Source organism: Microcaecilia unicolor, chromosome 4 (genome assembly GCF_901765095.1).
Source record: "Microcaecilia unicolor chromosome 4, aMicUni1.1, whole genome shotgun sequence".
In the NCBI taxonomy this organism is placed as follows: Eukaryota; Metazoa; Chordata; class Amphibia; order Gymnophiona; family Siphonopidae; genus Microcaecilia; species Microcaecilia unicolor.
The window spans coordinates 282235206-282257713 of NC_044034.1; positions in this window are offsets into that span (position 1 = coordinate 282235206).

Consider the following 22508-nt stretch of genomic DNA (forward strand, 5'->3'; position numbering starts at 1 on the left):
ACACCCCGTTCATGGCCACACCCCTTTTCCAACTATGTAACTTAGAATTTAGACGCAGCACATTATAAATACACGTGGAGGGGCATAATCGAACGAAAACGTCTATCTCCATGGGCATTTATCTCCGAGAACGGGTCCGTGAAGGGGCGGACCGAACCGTATTTTGGGAAAAAATAGACGTCCATGTTTTATTCGACAATTTGTGAGCTGGGCGTTTTTGTTTTTCAGCGATAATGGAAAATGAAAGTGCCCAGCTCAAAAACGAATAAATCCAAGGTATTTGTTCGTGGGAGGGGCCAGGAGTCGTAGTGCACTGGTCCCCCTCACATGCCAGGACACCAATCGGGCACCCTAGGGGGCACTTGTACAAACAAAAAAAAAAAAAGTAAAAGAGCTCCCAGGTGCATAGCACCCTTCCCTTGGGTGTTGAGCCCCCCAAATCTCCCTCAAAACCCACCACCCACAAGTCTACACCATTACTATAGCCCTAAGGGGTGAAGGGGTACAGTGGGTACAGTGGGTTTGGGGGGCGGTGTGGAGGGCTCCCATTTACCAGCACAAGTATAACAGGTGGGGGGGATGGGCCTGGGTCTACCTGCCTGACGTCCACTGCACCCCCTAATAACTGCTCCAGTGACCTGCATACTGCTGCCAGGGAGGTGGGTATGACATTTGAGGGTGAACATAAAAAGTTGTGAAACGGCATATTTTGTGGTGGGAGGGGGTTTGTGACCACTGGGGGAGTCAGGGGAGGTCATCCCCGATTCCCTCCAGTGGTCATCTGGTCATTTAGGGCACTTTTTGGGGCCCTATTCGTGGAAAAACAGGGTCCAGGAAAAGTGCCCTAAATTCTCGCTAAAAACGCATATTTTTTTTCCATTCTCGGCGAAAGGCGCCTATCTCTGATCGGCCGATAACCATGCCCCAGTTCCGCCTTCACCACGCCTTTGACATGCCCCCATCAACTTTGTCCGCATCCGCGACGGAGTGCAGTTGAAAACATCCAAATTTGACTTTCGATTATACCGCTTTATTCGTTTTTGTGAGATAAACGTCTATCTCCCGATTTGGGTCGCAATATAGGCGTTTTTCTTTTTCAATTATAAGCTGGTTAGTGAGTTTGCGTAAATTTCAATTAATGCCAATTAGTGCTGATAATTGCTTGTTAACATCCAATTAACAGTGCTGGTTAGCTAATTAGCAAATTAAGATATGTGCACTGTTAAAGAATACGCTTCGACTTCCACGCAGATTCTTAGGCACGATATATAGAATCCGGGACAATGTGACCAATTAGGTCTGGTTCCTTCTCATCCAGTAGTATGAAACAAATTATATAACCAGGGCGAGTGGAAGAGTGTGATGGGCCTGATTTAAATTTTGAATATTCCTATGTATACATGAAAGGAAGGAAAGCCCCTTTCAAGAAGGTGGGAATGGATGGAAGAGTGTCCTATAAGGATGTAGGAACAATAGTAGTGATGGTGAGAATGATGGGGGCTGAAAGGGGTATATCCTCTTCTGTCTAAGTGGCAGCACCCTGTCAGACCCACAGCCTTAAAAGTAGAGGGATAGGTGGTAATTTGAGTCTCAAGTGCTCTGATTACTGCAAATGCCTACTCGCCTTCACCTGAAACTACTGAAGTATACTTGTTCACATCCTGTCCACATGCTCAGCTGAAATGAAAGAAATGGGCCTGGTTTGACTAATGTGAAACCATACAGACACTGATTTTTATTATATTAGATGCATTTTTGAGTACCTAGCCCCGAAATCTGCATGAGGTGAAGTAGTTCTTCATTTAGCCCTAAGTAATGAATGTTGCCTGCTCAGTGTTGCAGCGGTTCAACTAGGTCCCAACACATAAGTTTGTTTGCACATGCTTAAACATTTGAGTACAGATGACCCTCAACAGCAAGCACTATGGCATATTGGAGGCAGTTCTATTACTGGACGCCTCCATTTAGGTATCCAAATATAGGGGGAAATTCTTTATAAATGGCAATGATAAATGGGCACTGAAAAAAATCAGCGCTAGGCGCTACTCTCTATAGAGCACGTGCCAGACATACACCTGCTGAAACCTGGTGTAAATATAGGAGTGCACTGAGGGGCTCGTTTACTAAGCCGATTAGGCGCCTATGCACGCCCAACACACATCAATTTGGAGTTACCACCCAGCTGCTGCGTGACCCGTGCAGTAATTTCACTTTTGAAACGCATCTGCTACACACGCAGACGCGAGTCGCAGTAACTACGACTTGATGCATGTAGGCGATTACCGCACGGTTAATGTGAGAGACCTTACTGCTAGGTCAATGGCTGACAGTAAGATCTCAGACCCAAAATGGACACGCGCTAATTTTTATTTAGCTGCACATCCATTTTTGGCAAAAATTTAAAAAAGGCCTTTTTTACAGGCGTACTGAAAAATGTATCAGCGCGTGCCCAAAATATATGCCTACACTAGTGCAGCCCATTTTTCAGCGCACCTTGTAAAAGGACCCTTGAGGCAGTTTTCTGTAGCTACATGCAACATTTCAGAATGTGCCGACACGCTAATGGCCATGCCCCCTTTTGACTTATGGTCTAGTAGAGTTAGGCGTCATGCCTTGTAGACTAGCGAGCTGCCAGCTGTATGCACATATCCAAAGTGGTGCCAATTAACTTCAACAATTGGTTGTAAGCACCCAATTATTGGTAGTTAAGGCTCATCATGCAATTAATTTGTGTGCACATCTTAGGCATGCACCCAAATTTAGGTATGCAAATCCGGGTGCCATATATATATATATGTAACCCAAGTCTCATCAGTGCATTAGCCCTGGCCCTGGGCCACAAAGCAGATATCAGTTTCACATTCAGGGTCACTCTCACCTCACTCATCTATTCCAGTTCACCTGCAGTCGAGCTTGGGAGTGGGTTTATGGTCCAGAATAGAGATCCAGGGGTTTGGGAGGTCAGATTCTCTCATCAGTTCTGGGTTCCATTCAGCTCTTGAGTCTAGGAACCACACAGCACTCCAAAAGTTTAATAACGAACTTTTATCTTTTATTTGCACACTACTGCAACAAGCAGACTTCAAGTTTAACCCCCTTTCCAGTACAGTCACTTGATAAACTCCAAAGCAACTTTAACTTCCAACTTCTATTATTCCCAGGGGAACACCTTTGCCGCTATCCTCCTCAGGTGTATCTACAGGGGAATTCTCATTCAGGGCTATTTACGTATGTACAGTTTCTCCTGTCCATGCCCATGCTGTAATGAGATTTTATCCCCAAAGGCTGTAATCCTCCTCTTAACACTGATTCACTTTGTCAGGCTCGTACCCCCCCCCCCCCCTTTGATCTGACCTCCACTAGCGGTGACCCCATCTTACACATGTAAGTTGCCACATTTCCTCTGTTGATTTTCCCATGTCTTTGCAGAATGGCTGCTTCTGCTGCCCGTGTTTTCTCAATTCTGATCTGTATGTTCTATGTAAAACCAGGATCCACATATACACACAAGAACCTTTTACATTAGTGGATCGGTTTTACACATATTAATTTATATGTTTATTCATGTACAAATGACTTGTATGTGCTTTAAATTTGTAGGTACCCATACAAACTGAATGTATGCTCACGAATAGATATCAGCTCCTTACCTGGCTTCTCTATAATGTGTGTTATCAGCAAATAACATACAATTATTATTATTATTATTGACCTATAAGTGCATTCACTCTGCAGCTCCTCAGTACCTCTCCACTCTCATCTCTTCCTACATTCCTCCCCGGGACCTCCGTTCACTGGGTAAATCTCTCCTATCTGCACCCTTCTCCTCCACTGCTAACTCCAGACTCCATTCCTTTAATCTTGCTGCACCATATGCCTAGAATAGACTTCCTGAGCCAGTACGTCAAGCTCCATCTCTGGCCGTCTTCAAATCTAGGCTAAAAGCCCATCTTTTTGATGCTGCTTTTAACTCCTAACCCTTATTCACTTGTTGGGAACCCTTATTTTATCATCCTCACTTTAATATTCCCTTATCTCTTGTTTGTCCTGTTTGTCTGTCCTAATTAGATTGTAAGCTCTGTCGAGCAGGGACTGTCTCTTGATGTTCAAGTGTACAGCGCTGCGTACATCTAGTAGCGCTTTAGAAATGATAAGTAGTAGTAGTAATAATTGGTCAGTAATGCACAATTTATGGTTATTTAAATAGCCCATTGAAGAGCTTATTTATTTAATTTAATTACAGCATTTCTAATCTGAGCAGATTGCAATGGTTAAGGGGGGGGCAGGGTGGAGATAGGAGGAGCAGCCTGAGGCAACAGTGCTATCAGTCTGCCAATAGCTCTGCTGCACTTACCACCTCGTCTTGAGTTGGCAGCTTTTGGAACAACACTTTCAATGGTCTTGACAGCTAGTGTGTAGCTATGACCTATGTGCTAGCTGTCACCGATGGCACTAGTTTTGTCTATTCTCTACCAGAGTTAATCAGCTAACACGGGATTTTTACCACACTGGTTGTTTTAATATGTAGTAAAACACATGGTAGTTGCTTAACCCAGCTTAGTAAACATATACCTGAGTTAATGTTATATTCTGGGACAATACCAAAAGCTTTAAAATAATGTGAGCTGAATAGGTAACCGATGAAATTGTATTAAAAAGGATGCTGCCCATTCCCAATATTTTCTCCAGATATTAATTTAGGGCTGTGTTCTTCAATACCTGCACTTCTTTCAATAAGAGCTATGGTAATCCCAGGTAACAAGCATTACAATAATCCAATGAAAGCAGGATCATTGCCTGAAACACCTGTCTCAACTTTTCTATTAATGGATGATAATTGATTTGTCTTATCTTCTAAAGGCTATAAAATATCCTCTTCACTTGTTCCCCTAGATCAGAGCTTCCCAAACTGTGGGTCGCAACCCCAAATGGGTAATGACCTGGGCAGGTGCTTCATAGGATATCATTAGTCTATGCCACCCAAGGATCAGAGGTCATCTATGGCTCTGCAAATTGAGGTTCAGGCCATAGAAAGATTGATAAGCACTGTGCTAGATGTATTTATAAAGATAATGCAGAGTCAACAGTTACACTCAAATCTTAAATGTTTCTCTAATTGCTTTGGCTCACTGAATTTACTTGAGGAAGGTCTTTATCCTTTCCTCAGTCTAACCCATAAAAAATTGTATTACCTGGATCTAATCTCAAACAATTTCTTATCATGCATACATAAATTTTAGAAAAAGAAAACAAGCCTTAATTGACATTAAGTTTACTCTAACAAACTTTGAAAGGGAATCAAAAGTATTATATTGTCAGAGAAATATCCAAATTCTTCAAGTCCATATCAAAAATGCTTCAAACATGCTAAATAATAAGGGGAATAGAGGGTACCCTGATATATCTCATATTCTAACTCCCAGCAAGGGTTAATCTCATTTCTCCATTTTACCCTGCAAGCGTGATTAAAAAAAACACACCTGAAAACCAATTTAAAACTTTACCAGTAATTCCCATACTGCTTATTTTAGGAAGTAAAAGATTATGTTCTATTAAATCAAAAGCTGCCAAAAGGTCAATCTGCATTAAAATTACCTGACCCCTATATCTAATATTAACCTTATCTCTTGATGCAATGAAGTCCAAAATGTCTCCATACTGTACAAACTTCTAAAACCAGATTGTGTAAAACTTAAAAAAAAAAATCATTTAAATTCACCATATTGGGGGGGGGGGGGGGGGGAGGGTCTTTTTCTTAGCTTTTCACCAACATGAACAGGAGAACATCTTTCTAATTAATAATTTGGGGAAATGGCTGCCAAGATTACCATTTGGTCTTGCTCAATCCAAAACAAGCACATAGTATCTCCTTGCTACAGGAATTTAAGACTGGCTTTTTGGTCAGGCTTTTGACACTACATGGGCATTAGCTCTCTCTCTGACAGTGTATCTACATTTCTTTTTGTTACCTGCTTGTGACTGAACCCTTTCCTTTGATTTGAATGTACAGGTCATGATTGTCTCCCTTTGTGATATGCGTGAGCTCTTTCCTTTATGTTATTGTAGTTCCTTTCCATTCCTGGTTAATCCTTTTAGAAATGTGTACAATGCCTAGCTCTGCACATCAGTTCAGGCAGTATAAAAAGTAATAATAAACTGTAAACTGTAAGATTAAATTGTAATTGGGAGGCTACCACTGCATCCGATAACTTGGTTGATTGTCAAAACACGTACCACATGGTCAAATGCTTTCTTGTGGGGTAATATTTGCATTTAATGGAGTAAGAGAAAAACTTTACTAATTTAAAGGCCCTACATTTTTAAGGCATGCTAATAAATGCATAGCTCTGATTTTCTGAGACAGGAAGTTACGTATAGCTGCCTACCTGTGGCACAGGAAAGGCAGGTGTAATTACTTAAATCTAGGATAATTTTCAGCTGCAAACTGTTTGAGGTCAAAACTCAACCAACAATCAGCCTGCATTAAAATTTCTCCCCATGTCATAACAGAGCAAAGAAAGACAAAGACAATATCCAAAAACACTGCAACATTTCAATATAGAAGAAAATAGGGCAAGGCAAAAAAGGGATTTTAGGAGTATCTTGTCAATGAAAAGATTCTAATTCTAAATATAGGGGGATAAGATATAGCCTGTGGCAGTCACTTTTTTAAAACACTGCAGCTATGTTGTAAAAAAAAAAAAAAAATCAGATATTCAATAACAGTATCTATGTAGTGGCTACTGGTAAATATCTGAAGTTTCCAGTAACCACTCTAGTTATTAGGATAGCCAATCTGTATACACTTAGGACCAGTCTTACCACTGGTTAGCAGTGGTAAAAATTGCCATTCTGGAAAGTGCTGGGTCTTCCCCAACTCTATGTTAGACTATTCCAGAACTATCAGGACAGTGTCATGGAGGTCAGAGGAAATATTCAGCGGCACTATCCATGTAGGGGTGAATTATATAAATAGTGCCTAAAAATCAGCACCAGCCCCCCCCCCCCCCCCCACTTAAGCGCTATTCTATAAGCCATGCCTAAAGTTAGGTGCAGTTTATAGAATAGTGCTTAATCCTGGGTTTACACTTACATTTAGATGCATCCATTTGCACCAATGAAAACATGCTGCAAATACCTGTACCGAACCGCCTTATTCTATAATTGCATATATAACCAAAAACCATGCCCATGATATGTCTCGAACCACCCATGACACTCCCATTTCTGTGCTGTCAATGGCGGGACTTCCACCGCCGCTCTCAGTCTCTATGGGAGGGCAGGTTTCTACCTCTACTTCCATGAGAATGACATCTTTTAGTCATCCTGTGGTGATGGCTGAGGCTGGAGGAACCAAAGAGGTTGCCGGAGAGAAGTTGAAGATCCCGCCCCTGGTTAAACTGGTGGAGGTGACCTAGACTTCATCCAGTGGCATAGCCACAGGTGGGCCTGGGTGGGCCGGGGCCCACCCATTTAGTGCTCATGCCCACCCAACAATAGCACACATTTAGCGGTAGCTGATGGGGATCTCAAGCTTGGCCAGCTGAAGACTGCCCCCTGATGGTAACAAAAACGCTACTCTCCACGATACTGGCACCTGCACACGCTCAGTTTTCAGCTCATGCCTGCTGCATACTGCCAAGGTGGAAAGAAGCATTTTCCTGCCAGTTGAAATATATTTTTTGGTGGTGGTTGGAAGGTGGGAGAACACTTGGTGCCCACCCACTTCTTGCCTAGGCCCACCCAAAATTTGTTGTCTGGCTATGCACCTGACTTCATCTGGTCTAGCTTGGAGTCCATTTACAAGGTATGCTTTTCAGTTCTCCCATTTGTGAATGAAAATGCTTTGAAGATTCAGCAGTTTGAAGAAACTCTTAAAATTCATGGAGGGAAACTGGAAGACTTAGCAGGCCAAGTTGTACAAGTGAAAACATCTCAGACTTTTTTTTTATAGGATCATTTACTTTTTCAGAGAAAAGTTGAGAACTGAGAATTATACTAGGTTTTTAAACCTTCACCTGCTTAACTTTCCTCAATTAATGTCACAGACCCCTAAAGAAACTTGTTACAAATATTTTCAAGATGTTTATAAGTATTCAACTGAGGCACTCCCTCCATTTCATAGAATACATTATTTGTCTAATTCTAAGAAACAATCTACTCCTGATAGAGGATCTCCTGTGGTGGATGTTTCCTCAGACAGTATGAATTTGATGGCTATATTAGAGAAATAACAGGAGGAAATTGTGTTGAGATCAGCCTTGATGGTGACTTTTGTTTTCAATCAAGACAAAGAAGCTTTGCTTCGCCTTTATTTCAAGACTAAAGTTTTAAACTTCATTGAAGCCAAAGTCTCTATATTTCCTGATGTAGCTAAGACTACCCAAGTCAGATGATGACAGTTTTTGTGCCTTCGTCAAAAAGATATAGATTTGTGTCAGTGGCTTACCAAGGGAGGGCGGTGGGGGCGGTCCGCCCCGGGTGCACGCCGCTGGGGGGGTGCCGCGTGCCTGTCGGCTCTTCCGTTTTCATGCTTCCTTTGCCCGGAACAGGTTACTTCCTGTTCCGGGGCAGAGGGAGCATGAAAACGAAGAGCCGGCAGGCGCGCGGCACCCCCCCCCCCAGCGGCATGCACCAGGGGGGTTTCTTTTGCTGGGGGATCGGGGGTTCTTTCACTGGGGGGGGCGTCGCGCTGTTCCGGGGGGGCGCTGCACCCGGGGGGCGGGGCGCATTGGCGTTCCGCCCCAGGTGTCAGCCCCCCTAGGAACGCCACTGATTTGTGTGCTAAATTTCAGCTGAGATGCCCTTGCAGATGTATAATTCTCCTAGATAATCATACTTATATATCTTATGAAGCATCTCAACTGCAGCTGTCTTAGAAGGCAAAGATGCTACAGATAGTGGGGTTTGAGTTACTTCCATTTGTGAAAGCTGTAATGATTAATGGGTGTTCACCTGGTCGACTTCGTTTGTTTTGTCATTTCCTGTAAAAAAAATTCCTCTTTTCGGAATAATTGGGATTCTTGTCTTCTCTTTTTAGTGGACTATATTTGAGTTCTATAGTTGTTTAATCTTATGAAAAATTTCATGTAAAAATCTGTTGTATATAGTTCATTATCCTAATTCAATGTTATATTGATGTTATATTGAAAATACAAATAAAAAAAAAGGCCAATTATTAACACTAATTAACTCATTATTCAATTCAATTCAATTGCACATGCAAATTGGGTGCATGTCCAAATTTGCACATACAATTTTGGCTACTTTTATAGAATTAGGGGGATAGTGCCCTGAATATTGGGCTCACTGAAATCTATATGGTTTCAATAAGCCCAATGTATACCAGCCCTATATTTTTAAAACATTGGGAGCAAAAATCCTCTATGGGACCACTGAATTTTTAGGTTGTTGAAATGGAAGATATTCATTGTACACATGTAGACTGAATGACTGCATTGGCTTTTACAAGAGAAGATATTGAGACACCATCCTTAATCAGACTCATTCCTTTCAGGGCTTAAAAATGAAGAACTAGCTCAAAAAGAGCTAATAGCAGAAGAAAATTAACTACAAATTAATGCATTAAAGTGCAATAAAAAGCTTGACACATTGGGTAGGCCAAATCATCCATATAATGTTCTTAAATCACCAAGACCAAAGCACAGACACATAAAAATTATAAAGGAATCTGAACATGTAATTTCAGAGCTGCTAACAATCATTGGTAGCCTTCAGTATTACTGAAAACAGCCATAATGCCATCATTGATTTTTGCTAGGACACTGGATGTAACTGATCGGTACGTCTTACACAGCATGCCGGTATATTTACGTATGTGCAGACATAAATGCATGCATTCTAGTACTCCAAACAGATACCTGTAGAGGGTCAGATTCTATATATGCTGCCTAAAAAATCTGCGCGGAAAACATTTCCGCCTAAGTGTATTCTATAAGTGGCACCTAGATTTAGGTGCGGTGTATACAATATGCTTAGTTGATGTCCTAGTGCCTAAAACTATGTGCCTCTATTTATACCAGTGAAAATGTGGTGCAAATCCCATATTCTATAACAAAGCACGTCACTTTTAGAACGCCCACAAAATGCCCATTTCCCCACCCATAACCACACCCCTTTTTGCCTGTGCACATTAAAATTTAGGCGCAGTGCATTACAGAATACGCTTAGGGAGTTGTGTGCGTAAATTCTAATTACTGCCAATTAGTGCTCATTATTGCTTGTTAAGTGCTGATGGGCTTGATTGGCTTGTTAAACCAATTAAGTTACGTGTGTTGTTACAGAATATGCTTGGATTTCAGCGCAGAATGCTAGGCGCACTATAGAAAATCCAGGGGATAGTGGGAGTGTAGATTTTAGCACCTAGTTTATAGCATTGCCTGACAGTGGTTGGAAGCAATCACAGAGAGTTCCATCGTTCAACCAACTTGAGAAAGGAAAGGATCAAAAAGACACTGTCCTCCAGATTCTATATATAGCACCTAGATTTGGACATGGTGTCGAGATGCATGTGCAACTTACTTGGTGAAAGTGCTGTTAACCATCAATAATTAGATGCTAACAACCAATTATTGACATTAATCAACACCAGATAGGATTTGCGTAATGTGATGTATTTCTTCTATACCACTAACTCCCTCTTAACAGGGGTTCAAGGCGGTTTAAAAAAAGAAATTATAACCAAAAAAATAAAATGATTATGACATAAGCTATTTAAACAGATAGGTCTTTAACTTCTTTCTAAGGAAGAGATAACTGGAAGGCCTGTGCAGTTCCAAAGGAAGCGAAAGCCAGAAATGGGGTGTTGAAAGCAAAAATACATCTCCAAAACCTGTTTGCCGCTAACACCAAGAATAGAGGGCAGTAAAAGAAGGAACAGATCCCTTGCATGTGCATCTGGCCATGTGCTATTCTATAATGTTGGGTGCCTAAACCCCATAGAATGCAATCCAATAGGGGGCATGGCCATGGGAGGGGCATGGGTGGGTTAGGGGCACTTCAAAAAGTTGCATGCAGTGTTATGGAATAATGGCTCAGTGTGCCCAACTTGGGCACCAGGATTTACACCAGGTTTCAGCAGGCAGTGTATGCATATATGTCACACCCCTCACCTGTTTCCAGAACTCCTCTAGGGTCCAGCAGCCTTCCATGACTGAAGAATCTTTTTTACTTCCTAGAACTCTGCACTTCCTTTTTATAGTCCTGCAAGAGGGTGCTGACTGATGACATCACATCCTGCCTAGATATTTAAGGAAGTGCTTGACACGCAACCATTGCCTTGGCAACAGGCTTTCTGGTGTCCTGCAGACTTCAATGTGCCTTGCCTCAGGGGCGTAGCTACGGGTGGGCCTGGGTGGGCCTGGGTGGGCCCAGGCCCACCCAATTTCACCTCAGGCCCGCCCACCCAAGCACCCACACACTGCACCAGCTTAGCGACCACGGCTCCAGGGCAGAAACAGCACCCACTCTGGCTCAGCTGATGATGATCTCTCCAGACTCGCAGCGGCGAACTGGTGTCGGGGGCAATAAAAGTATAAAGCAGCCAGGCTCCTCGACTCCGTCCCGTCCTTCGCTTTCACTTCCCTGCTCTCTCAGCCTCCCGCCTTCCTCTGATGTCATTTCCTTTCGGGCGGGACGCTGGGAGGGCAGGGAAGTGAAAGTGAAGGACGGGACGGAGTCGAGGAGCCTGGCTGCTTTATACTTTTATTGCCGCCGCCCACCAGTTCGCCGCTGCGAGTAGAGAAGGAAGAAAGTCATTTAGAAAATCTTTTTTTCTATTCCCCCGCACAGCCATCGCCGTTTACTCAAAACACAGCAAGCAACCCGAGCTGCTGCCTGCATCCACGTTGTCGTTCTCTATTGTTGGTAAGCAGAGGGAAGGATGGGTCTGGGAGGGGTGGTGAGTACAGAGTATGGGGGACTAATGAAGTGGGTGAAAGATGGGGGAGGAATTTAGGAGACTGGGTAAGGGAGAAACAGAGGGGGGAATGGGAGTGCTGGAGAGGGAATGAGAGGGAGATGGTCAAAGCTCAAAGGGGAGAGAGGAGAAATTGCTGGACATGGAGGGGAAATTGCTGGACATGGAGGGGAGGGCAGGGGAGAGAGAATTGCTGGATATGGATGGATGGATAGAGGGAGGGCAGGGTAGTTGCTGGACATGGGTGGATAGAGGGAATGGCAGGGGAGAGGAGAGTTGCTGGACATAGGTGGATGGAGGGGAGGGCAGTGGAGAGAGGAGGGTTCCTGGACATGGGTGGATGGAGGAGAGGGCAGGGAGATTTGTTGGACATGGATGGAGGTGAAAGAAGGGAAGACAGGAAGGAGATGCACATGGATGGAGGGAGAAAGAAGAAATTCTGAACATGGATGGAGGGGAGGGAAGAGAGAGGAAGGAGATGATATGAGGGAAAAGGAAGAGAAGAGAAAAACTGCACATGGATTGAGAAAATAGGCAGAAGCTGGATCCACTGGACAGTCAAGTCTGCGGAGGACCCAGCTTTTACTTACGGATGTAGAGCAAGAAATGAAGAAGAAAGGAGGAAAGTAAAGAAATAAATGGAAAGGAAGCCCTGGAAACAGAGTTAAGAGGACAGATAGCAGCAGAATCAGATACTGGGCCAGCATGATAAGAAAAACAAAGACAACAAAGGTAGAAAAAATAATTTTATTTTCATTATAGTGTTTGGAATATGTCCACTTTGAGAATCAGGTTCTCAACATTAAAAGTTTATATTTATTTATTTACTTATTTATGGCATTTTATCCCACATTAAACATGAATTAGATTGGAACCTGGGATCATTTAATGTTATTTTTCCTGGAGAGAGTAATGCATTGCCTCCCCCCACCCCAGGCTCTCTCTCCGGCCATAGCCAGCTCTGCAATTTTGAGGGGAGGTGGGGGGGGGGGGGCGCAGAGGTGGACCGGGGAGAGAGCCTGTTGTTAAACATTTACCAGCAAACCACTGTCTAGTGCCCACCCATCCAACCTGTTGGCCCACCCAAAAATTGACTTCTGGCTACGTCACTGCCTTGCCTTGTTCCAGCATTCCTGCCAGTCTGTTCTTGCCCTGCCTTGATCCAGCATTCCTTTCAGCCTTTGCCTGCCCTGCCCTGCTCTAATGTTCCTGCTTGTTCCTGACTCTGCTTGATTGCAGTCTGCCTTGATCTTTGGGCTGTTCTAGACCTCATCTGTTTGCTGCTGGATTTAGCCCTTGCCACTCCTAGCTGGGGTTCGCTGCAGCACCCACTACTTTTTCCTGGATTTTATGAAGCATCTGGATCTGTATAAGCAGTTGTTAGTGGGGACCTATGCTGCACTTGCGCCACACTGATGGAGCCAAGCTCACTACGGCCCAAGGGCTCACCATCCTCGAATTGTGACAATATAAAATGCCACATATAAAATTACCCTATGCGTGAAAACAGCACATGCACTTGTGTGTAATTCTGGTATGGCAAATTAGGGGGTAGAGTTAGATGGCGTATGGGCAGAGTCAGGATATATGCTTATTCCTTATAAAATACACACTATCCCATTTTCACCAATTCCTAAGCTGATGGAAATGTAGGTGGCTTCATTAGAGTCAAGATTTCTGTTGTTTGTTTTATTTTGGAGGGGGGGAAGGGGCAAATTTTATACAGACACTTAAACGCCTGATTAAACTCCCAACCTAGTTGACGTGTTATAAAATTACTCTCTATGGGGTCCTTTTACTAAAGTGTGGTAGGTTTTACCAGTTACTGCATGTGTAATGCCAAAATTAACAAGTGGCAACTGCAAAGCATTTGTAGTAAATTCAGGGGACATTTATCATACAGGGCAAACTGTTACTGCACCACATTGCACTACATTACAAGCAGACACAGATAGATCAGAAGCAACCGCGCTACCTGACCCTACAGTACACAGCTAGCTGTAAATAAAGAAGTAAATAAATAAATAAATAAAATGTTATGGCATGCATGATTCACCCTTCTGTATCCCTCCTCTGATTCCCCAACATCACCCAATCCCTACCCTGCACCACAATCCATACTTAACCCTCATGGGTGCAGGGAGCTCCTTAAATGGATTGGAGATGTGTGTGTGTGGCGTGGGGAGGGGGATTTGTTACTATGGATCAAGAATGCAGGGATTCTTAACTATGAATCAGAGGTGCAGGGTAGGGATTAGATACCGTCAGGAGGTTTGCATGTGTGACTGGAGGATTGGGAGAGGGATGTGGAATGGGGGAGAGGCCACATCATTTACCTTGACTATGCACTGCTCTATTAGACTACTGATAGTGCAGCTGCCCTTACCCCATCCTACTGAGGTGGTGGTAAGTTCAGTTGCACTATCAGAATTTGTGAGAGATAGAGAAAAAGGGGCAACATCTGGAAAGCAGTATAAACTAATGCCCAAAGTATGGGAAATAAGGTTTTAGATCTTGAGGCTCTGATGGAAGATGCTGATTTGGATTTAGTGGCAATCACAGAGACGTGGTTCATAGAGAACCATGACTGGAATATAGTTATACCGGGCTATAATATGTTCAGGAAAGACAGGGTAGGATGAAGGGGAGAGAGGAGGTTGGCATTATATGTTAAAGAAAATATCAAAGCACACAATTTCATGACCTACATGGTAAGGAAGAAGCACTGTGGGTCAGTCTGGAAAGAGGGAATGGCAAATGTATTTACATTGGTGTGATATTCAGGCCTCCTTCACAGACAGAAATGGTGAACAGAAATGTAATTGAAGATATTTAAAATATAGCTGTGAAAGGGGAAGTACCACTAATAAGTGACTTGTATATGACAGATGTTGATTGGGGTACCCCTATTGTGAGGTCCTTTAAAACCAGGAAGATCCTGGATTCTCTACAAGATGAACTATTCCAGTAGTTGGTAATGGAACCCATGCGGGATGGGGTCATACTGGACTTAGTGTTTACTAATGGGGAGAGTGTTTCTGATGTTATAGTAGGATCGTATGGCATCCAGTGATCACCAGATGGTGTAGTTTAATATTAAGATAGGTGTGGAGAGGGTTCATTCAAAAGTGAAGGTTCTAGGCTTCCAAATAACTTTATTCAGATGGAGGATTACCTCACAGAATTGCTGTCTGGATGAGAACATCTGGAAGAAGTTGGAAAACAGTGGGCAAAACTGAAAGGAGCTATTGTAAGGGAAACAAACCTTTTTGTAAGGAAAGTAAATAAAAGATGAAAAGGAGGCCACATTGATTCTCAAAACTAGTAGCTGAAATGGTAAGAAAAAAGAGGTTAGACTTTATAAACTATAAGAGATCACAGAAAGGGGAAGACAGGCGGCAATATCTGGAAAAGCTAAGAGAAGCTGGTAGACAGGAAAATAAAGATGCAAATGGAAGAAGAAATAGCCAATACAGCAAAATGTGGGGGACAAGACATTTTTTAGATATGGTAGTGATAGGAGGAAGTGCAAAAATGGCATTTTGAGACTTAAAGGTGAAGGGAAGGAATATGTACATGCTGATAAAGAAAAGTGGAAGTGTTTAGCAAATATTTCTGTTCTGTGTTCTGAGCTGAAGGACTGGGAACAGGACCGCAAAGATAAAGACAAACAGGAATGGAGGGGTGGTAGTCTTTGAATGATTTTCAGAGGACTGTGTTCATGAGGAGCTGGCTACACTAAATGTGGACAAAGCGGTGGGGCCGGATGGCATTCATCTGAGGGTACTGAAGGAACTTAGAAAGGTTCTAGTAGTTCTGCTGGTTGACCTATTCAATGCTTCTCTAGAGTTGGGAGTGGTCCCTGAGGACTGGAGAAGAGCAGATGTGGTCCCTCTCCAAAAAAATTGAAGTGAAGAAGAGGTTGGGAACTACAGGCCGGTAAGTCTGACTTCTATGGTAAGTAAATTAATGAAACAGAATAGTGCATGGATTACAGGACCTGAGGCAATATGGTTTCAATAGAGGCAGGTATTGTCAGACAAATTTGATTAATTTCTTTGACTGGGTGACCAGGTAGTTGGATTGAGGGAGAGTGCTAAATATGGTGTATTTAGATTTTAGCAAAGCCTTTGACACGGTTCTGCATAAATGACTAATAAATACAATGAGTGCCATCAGTGCTGGGCAGACTTATACGGTCTGTGCCAGAGCCGGTGGTTGGGAGGCGGGGCTGGTGGTTGGGAGGCGAGGATAGTGCTGGGCAGACTTATACGGTCTGTGCCCTGAAGAGCACAGGTACAAATCAAAGTAGGGTATATACAAAAAGTAGCAAATATGAGTTATCTTGTTGGGCAGACTGGATGGACCGTGCAGATCTTTTTCTGCCATCATCTACTATGTTACTATCAGTATGGGCCCTAAAGTAACTGACTGGGTTAGCAACTGGTTACGTAGAAGGTGACAGAGGGTAATGGTAAATGGAGCTCATTCTGAGTGTTGCAAGGTCTGATTCTTGTGCTGGTTTTTTTTAACATTTTTGTAAGTGATATCACTGAACGGCTGTCTGGTAAGGTTTGCCTCTTTGCAAATGATAACAAAATCTCCTGATGGTGTGGATAACATGAGGACAGACTTAGAAAAACTAGAAGAATAATCTGGAACTTGGCAGCATAAATTTAATGCTAGAAAATGTAAGGTCATGCATTTGGGCTGCAAAAGCCCGAGGGAATGGTACAGTTTAAGAGGTGAAGAACTTTGTGCATGAAAGAGGTGTGTTCAATTATGATGATCTTAAGGTGGGCAAACAGGTAGAAAAGGTAACGGCGAAAGCTAGAAAGATGCCTGGATGCATAGGGAAAGTAGGAAAAAAGAGTTGATGATGCCCCTGTATAAGACTCTAGTGAGACCTCATTTATAATATTGTGTATAATTCTGAAGACAGCACCTTCAACAAGATATAAATAGGATAGACCCAGTCCAGATGGTGGCTACTAAAATGGTCAGTGGTCTTCGTCATCAAGCATATGTTTTTTTCTCCAAACTGTATTTTTTTTCAATTTCCATCCCCTTTCTACTTATTGACTGAGTTGGTTTAGAAGCTTAATTTGTTTCATTTGACTTTTTCATTGTTTCTTTATTACTAGTTGACAACAAAACTCCTTTGCCTTTTTTCTTATATAAGGATTGAAACTTAGATAATTGTATGTGAAATTTCATTAAAAAATAATAAATTGAATATATCTGTGCATTTAGTTCTCCTGCAAACTGCACAAATAACTGAATGCTTTTAACGTGTATAAGCTCTACTCCCTAATTTCCAAAAGAAACAACACAATTTGTTTTGAAAATGTACATGAAGTATGCATATTAAAACCACTTCTGTTGTTTGCAATTGGTTATTATTTTCAGTAGACAATAACTTCAATTATACTGAAAAATCTTTAGGTAGCATTTGAACAGTAGAACCATATTAGCTAGATATATTTGTTTCATTTTATAAGCTAGATTAAATATTTACAATTAGATCTGAAAAATATCAAACTGAAATTCTATACATTTTTTATCTGCTCTGATTCCTTGTTTAATAACAGATTCATAAACAGCTTTTTGTGTTCAAAATAGGGAAACTCCTGATACATTTCCAAGCATTTTGGAAGGCTGGTAATCCACAACAGTCATGTGGGTTGGCACAAGTTGCCCTCAGCAATATGCTTTGGCTGTAATGAGTTCCATGGAACTGCCAAACCATGCTAGAACCAGAAACAGCCCAGCTTGCCAGTTGATCTAAAGAGCTGGCACTGTATAAGTAAGGTATCAAGTTTCCTGCATTTTTTACAGATAAATTTACTCACTATCTGCCTTAGTGACGATCCTTTAACTTATTTTCATTTAAAAGAGGAAATATTACTTCTTGGAGAGAGGCATCTATGAGACTTTCTCAATTTTTGTCTAGCCCTCCTTTGCTGGGCTTAAAGAAGAAGAAGAAGGGAAAAAAAGAGGAAATATTACATTAACGGCATCAATGAAAAGGAAGTGATTGAAAATAGTCCAAAAATAAAAGATTGTATTGACAGAAATTAAATTGACATTTCAACAACTCTCTCAGGCAGCATTGGCATTTGCATGAACACAGTAAGTAGGTAGACCAATTATGATCACCTTAATGAGTTCCTTTTGTCGTATATGAAAAAGTGAGCCTAAGAACATTAGTGGATTTAATTATCTGAGAGGAAGCAGCTGAAGAGATAAAAGCAAATGCAGAAGGTACAAGATAATCTGGGGTTTATGCTATCACAATTTAGAAGGTAATTTTATATAACAGGTCACCAAGGTAGGAAGCCCAAACAGCATCTAGGAGCCAAAATGCTCTAAAAATTCCTCCTTGGCAAGTCAGGCTGCAAACATTGAGGTCATATTCTAGAAATCTTTTCTGCCTGGTCTAGAAAGCTCTAAATTCCTTCCCAAGTGAACACAATAGAAAAAGGAATACCAAAATGGGAAAGATCTTTGTAGATTTGGATCATAGAACCTTTAAAAATAATGTGGTCTTTATTTTGGATTTTATACAATTACAGTTAGTTCACTTACAGCCCACCGTTTCCCATGAATATAGTTCACAGTGAATTACAGCAAGCTTCTTAGAACACAATAGTCTAAGAAGTTACATAACATACCGTATTTTTCGGACTATAAGGCGCACCGGACCATAAGACGCACCTAGGTTTTAAAGGAGAGAAATAGGAATTTTTTTTTTTCCTTTTTCCCAACTCTAAAACCTAGGTGCTCCGGTGCGTCTTGTCCGAATCCCGCCCTCCCCCCGGCCCTGTCGCCACTTCTTCCTACTCACGCGATCTTCCCTGGTGGTCTAGTGACGTCGGGGCAGGAAAGAGCCCCCTCTTTCCTGCCCAGCGCGCTGCTCTCCATCCTCCTGTATGTAGCCTGACAGTCTCGGCGAGATTCAAAATGGCCACCGAGACTTCAATTCTCGGTGGCCATTTTGAATCTCGCCGAGACCATCAGGCTGCATACAGGAGGATGGAGAGCAGCGCGCTGGGCAGGAAAGAGCAGGGTCTTTCCTGCCCCGACGTCACTAGACCACCAGGAAAGATCGCGTGAGTAGGAAGAAGTCTACCTTCGGACTATAAGACGCACCCCCCATTTTCCTCCCAAATTTGGGGGGAAAAGTGCGTCTTATAGTCCGAAAAATACGGTAAATACAAAATAATACTTAAACCTTAAAGCAGTATCACATAATTGTGATAAAACATATAAATAATTATAATCTGATTATTTCTTTGTCACATAAATCTGAAACAATAGCATCTTCAGACCTTTCTTAAACATAGTATAGTTAGTAATATTTCTAAGATTATCTGGTAAGAATTTCCAAAATTTTGCAGCATGAAAAACAAACAATTAAAAAGCTTCTTTGAGGTAATACCTTTAGGACTCGGGAGATCAAATAATGCCGATTTCCGGAAGTTATATAAATAACTTGCCAATGTATAATGCACAAGAGCGATCATATATAATGGAACTTGTTCAAATGTAATTTTTCATAGCAAACAGCCCTACTTAAAAAATATCCTTACCTCAATAGTCAACCAATGAGTTGTAATAAAGTAGGGAGTGATTCTATCTGTTTTATGTAGAAAGAATATTAGGTGTAAAGCCTCATTTTGGTCTGTTTGAACTTTTCTTAACAGATATTTTGGTAAACCGTTCACTGGGTAAATCTCTCTTATCTGCACCCTTCTCCTCCACTGCTAACTCCAGACTCCGTTCCTTTTATCTTGCTGCACCATATGCCTGGAATAGACTTCCTGAGTCGGTATGTCAGGTTCCATTTCTGGCCGTCTTCAAATCTAGGCTAAAAGCCCACCTTTTTGATGCTGCTTTTAACTCCTAACCCTTACTCACTTATTCAGCACCCATTTTATCATTCCCATTTTATCATGTCTGGTTTGTCTGTCCTGGTTATATTGTAAGCTTTGTTGAGCAGAGACTGTCTCTTCATGTCCACTGTACTGTGCTGCATACATCTAGTAGCGCTATAGAAATGATAAGAAGTAGTGCTAGTAGTAGTAGTAGTAGTAGATTATGTTACAAGTCGAGCTTGCTAAGAATCAACACCTGCACCACTAATTGAAACAAATCTACTGTTAGATATTTAGGAATTACTCTTAATTTTCTCATCATGTAAAAAGCACTCCTTACTATGGGGCCCTTTTACTAAGGCACGTTGCAGCCTACACACATCCAAAATGCATCAAATTGGCACTACTGCCCAGCTACCACATGCCCCGGGTGGTAAATCCATTTTTGGTGCGCGTCCAAAAACACGCAGTAGAAAATATTTTCTGGTTTCTACTGTGTGACGCTTACCCAGCAGTAATCAACAGTTTAATGAGCGTTGAACGCTTACCACCCAGTTAGCATGTGAGACATTACTGCTAAGTCAATAGGTGGCAGCAGGGTCTCAGGCAGAAAATAGATGCTTGCTGGTTTTAATTTTTCCGCACGTCCATTTTCCAGCACAAAAAATGCCTTCTTTCCAGGCGCTCTGAGAAAATGGACCACCGCACATCCAAAACATGCACCTTCACCAACGTAGGCCACTTTTAGTATGCCTTAGTAAAAGGTCCCCTATGGAATTTATCTGATGCCCCATGGATAATTTATTATCCAGTATAACACCCCAACTTTTTATGGATTTATTGAGCACAAAACAATTCCCATCAGTCAGCAGATTTGATCTTAGTTCTTTATTCTATTGTGCCCCTACTAATAAGAATTTAGTTTTTTCCTTATTCAGTTTCAGATGGTAATAGTAAAATAGCAATGAGAGACAGTATCAATTAGGGTCTGAAAAGTGGTGGTAACAGGGAAGATTAAAGTAATGTCATCAGCATAGATGAAACTTGTATAACCCTCTTTCTCCAGAGTATGGCCTAGGGAAGACATAAGAACATTAAATAAAACTGGCAATAATGGTGAGCCCTGGGGCACTCCCAAGGGCGGAGACCAGCTCTCAGATATTTCTCCCTGGAACTTACACAATAAGACCAATAGGTTAAAAATCCTTTAAACCAGGATGAGACATTACCTGATGCACCCTGTTTATCAAGAATTTCCAATAATATCCTGTGGTCCACTAGATCAAAAGCGTAAAAGTTGTTTACTTCAAAAATTAAGGCCCCTGTTTAGAAAACCGCAGTAGCAGCTGGCACTGCGGTACATTGAATGGGCTATTTTGACAATGCTAAGCGGTAGCCGCTAACAGGCAAGAAAACAAGCAACAGTAGTCCTAGGACCCCGGACGGCAGCATTCTCGCTTTGATTATCAGAGATTACTATACACTGATGTGAAAAGTTTCTTCTCCTTCCTGATTCCCTTATTATTGCATATTATGGATGGGTATTCATTTGCAACAATATGGGAAATATCCACAACACAGCTCATGTCATTGAATGTTATTATCAAATTAAAATGAACAAAAAAACATGTTGCATTTTATCATTCACCGATAATAGTGTGCACTGTTTGCAAAGAGGGCACCAATTCTGTATACATGAACCAGTGGTGTAGCCACAGGTGGGCCTTGGGAACTGGGCTCTCCAAATTGGATTCAGGCCCCCCAAGGTCTGCTGGTTTGGATGTTAGGGGTCCCAAAGCCCCACCAGCAGAAACCTTCCTCCAGCGCTGTTCGCTGCCACATACCATCTGCCTTGCTTCCTCCCGTGGTGCACATGCTTGGTTTAGTGAAACTGAGCATGCGCAAGACTTTGAGCTTGCTCAATTTCATTAAAACTGAGCATGCATGCTGTGGGGGGAAGCAAGGCAGGCGGTGTATGGCAGCGAACAGCGCTGGAGGAAGGCTTCTACTGACAAGGCTTGGGGATCCCCACCAGCCAAGGTATGTGGGATTGCAACAGGGGGTGGAGAGGAGCAGGGAGGTGGGGGAAAATATGCCCCCCCACACACTTTGGGCTCAGCCCCCCCCCCCCCCCCCCCCCCCCCCACACACACAAAATTGAGGTCTGGCTATGAACCTGGCATGAACTATCACATATGTGCAAATCACTGCAGATGTGTGCATAGTACGCAATCTTTCAGAAAAGTGCTCCCTCCATGCACATAGGACTAAATTCTATAAATGGCACCTATAAAAGAAGCACAGAAAAAATAGCACATAGTGCTATTCTATAAATGAGGCTTAAAGTTAGGCACCATTTACACAATACTAAAAACCCATGTATTCAAGCAAGCCTACCCAAAGGACCCAGATTAATCTTATGAACCCATCTACCTTACATATAACGAAGAGAAAACGACATTGACCCAGACTTTATCTCCCACCTTACCTTACTCTCTATCACCTATCTCTACCTACCCATCCATCCTATTACTACCCATCATTACTATGTTATACTTAATTTCCTACTTTACATAACACTCTGCAGCTCCTCAGTACCTCTCCACTCTCATTTCTCCCTACATTCCTCTCAGGGAACTCCGTTCACTGGGTAAATTTCTCTTATCTGCACCCTTCTCCTCCACTGCTAACTC